This window comes from Sciurus vulgaris (genome assembly GCF_902686455.1).
Source record: "Sciurus vulgaris genome assembly, chromosome: 3".
In the NCBI taxonomy this organism is placed as follows: domain Eukaryota; kingdom Metazoa; phylum Chordata; class Mammalia; order Rodentia; family Sciuridae; genus Sciurus; species Sciurus vulgaris.
In genome coordinates, this window is record NC_136463.1 from 189,053,528 (window position 1) to 189,055,728 (window position 2,201).

General features: G+C 52.7%; 1 protein-coding gene across 8 annotated transcripts in view; it reads right to left on the minus strand.

Moving 5' to 3' along the window:
* The window catches only part of PASK (PAS domain containing serine/threonine kinase), a 46,871-nt gene that overhangs the window by 43,966 nt on the left and 704 nt on the right, over nucleotides 1-2,201 (minus strand). The window contains exon 1 of one of the 8 annotated variants that reach the window (XM_079133657.1): nucleotides 1,952-2,152. The exons of the other annotated variants lie outside the window; for them this stretch is intronic. The gene's annotated coding sequence lies outside the window, so the exon portion shown is untranslated. Of the gene's footprint in view, nucleotides 1-1,951; nucleotides 2,153-2,201 lie in introns of those variants that run through there. 8 annotated transcript variants of the gene reach the window in all.

A 2,201-nucleotide genomic window follows, 5' to 3' on the forward strand; every position in this document is an offset into this window, starting at 1 on the left:
TTTAAAAAAGCAGCATAACTTCAGATAGTTACAAAACCTTAATTTGTTTTTTTAAGCTTTTCAAACTACATTATCAATGTCATAAAACTTTATCCTAAAAGTAATATAACTCTTCAGAATACACTGCGAATGTTACAAAAGTTTACCCTGCAAAGAAACATAAAATAGGAATAAGGAAAAGAAATGCAAAAGGAAGGTAAGAGCATGGAGCTTTTTGTCTTTCAGGGAAAAATATAAATACTGTCTAAGTGGACAGAGCAAGAAGTGCAGTGGATGTTTAACACATCACCAACAGTTACAATGGACAGAGAGGAAAGTCAGCACTGACTAAGGGATGTGGGCTGCAGGGAAGATGAATCCTCTTCCTTCCACGTGTCCTGTTCTGCACAAGGTCCACATGGGTGCTGAGCAAGCACCTCTGCACATGGGAACAGAGACTCACATGTCTCAACTCCACAACTACAGGTGTGGCTTCTGGGAGCACAGGCTAACTTGACATGATCATGGATCCCTTAATTTTTCACAGGTTTAATTTTGGTTCAGATGTTAATTAGAAATGCTTCCAAGCTTAGGCCTAGGGTTTTGGAATTTATATTTTTAATCCCCTCTGAGCAGTAGAAATGGGAAGATGAACAAGACCACACCTCATGGTGTCACAGAGTAATCATGCCCCCTTTGCTATTTATGAATCCAGAAGGCACAAGGGACCCCACCTTAGAACACTAGCAAGCAGAGTTCTGCAGGGGGCTCTGCAAATGCACTCCTTGCTCTTCTGGGTAAACCTCTAGAAGCAACCCTTTTTCTCCCACCTGAACAACTGCACATACTGCCCACCTACAAGAACAGAACCAGCATCTCCAGTAGATCCAACCAGTAATACAACAGACCAGAAAACATGAGGACTTTAGGCCTAGGAACTAAGTTCTGAATCAACCCACCCTAAAACCTGCCTTCCTCTAGACTTTGGGTCTAGAGCCAATAGTTTTCCTCACTATCGGACAGACCATCCTGAGCACACAGCTCTGTCTTGCATCAAAGCAGTCTAAGGAACAACACACAAGGTGATAGCGGCTGTGACGGAGGGTGGAAGCAAAGGGCACTTCGATTCCAGAATAGTCAGGAAAGGCTCCCTGAAGGCATCGAAGCAGTGGAGCTCTACAAAGTTCAGTGAAGCCTTCCAGACAGAAACACAGGAGTTCAGTGTGCAGAAGGGCAGGGAGAGCAGGCTGGAGAAGCCTCAATGACTCCCAGAGCTTCTTAGTTCTGCCTGAGAAGTCTGGATTTCATCCCAAAGATTAGCTTTAAAGGACTCAACAGTTAAGGGAAAACATAACCCGTTATGCATTTTACAAAGATCATTCCAGGAGCAATATAGGGGCAAAGCTAGGAGGAAGAAAGGTTACAGCGATTCAGGTCAGAAACCGTGAGGTCTTAAAATGAAGATCACGGCGGAAATGTGGAGAAGGGAACCCAAAAGGTACTAGAATGGGACTGGCGGTATTGGCGGAGTGAAGAGGCGCCTGTGCACTAGCGTCCCAAGTCTTCAGTGCAGGCAACTCCTACGCTGCGAAAAGGAAAGGCCCGGACGGGGGACGGGGGACGGCGCCCGGGTGAACGCAGTCAGGGCACAGCGGCGCGGCGCGGCGCCGGCTCGGCTCTGCCTCACAGTAGGGCAGGCTACGAAGAAGGGGACAAAACGCGCACAGCCACACCGAGGCGAGAAGACCGAGCCTGCGTGGCTTCCTCGGACCGGGCGGGTTACCCTGCAAGGACGCTGCGGCGCGGACCGCCCGAGGCGCGGGGCAAACGGCCAATCGCCGCCGCGCCACGGGTCGGGGCAGAGACCTGGGGCCAGGGTCAGGGCGCGCCGGAGGCCTCGGCCGGATGCGCTGGGCCGCCGGCAGTCCTCCGCAACCGCTCCGGCTCCCCGGAGCCGAGGTGTCCGCCTCACCTGGGGTCGACGAGGGTCACACCGCCAAGCGCGCTTCACACCACCGAGAAAGCCGACCGCGCTCCTGGCCCACCGGCCAATCGGAGAGCGAGTCGTGCCGATTGACAGATTCCACGGGCCAACCACGGGTGCCTGGGGGCGGAACTCAGCGAGCCAGAGCCGCCGAGCCCGCGCAAACGGTTGCTAGGGACGCACCGAACACCGCCCCCTCCACCACCACGCCCCACCACCACCACCACCCCTACGGCAC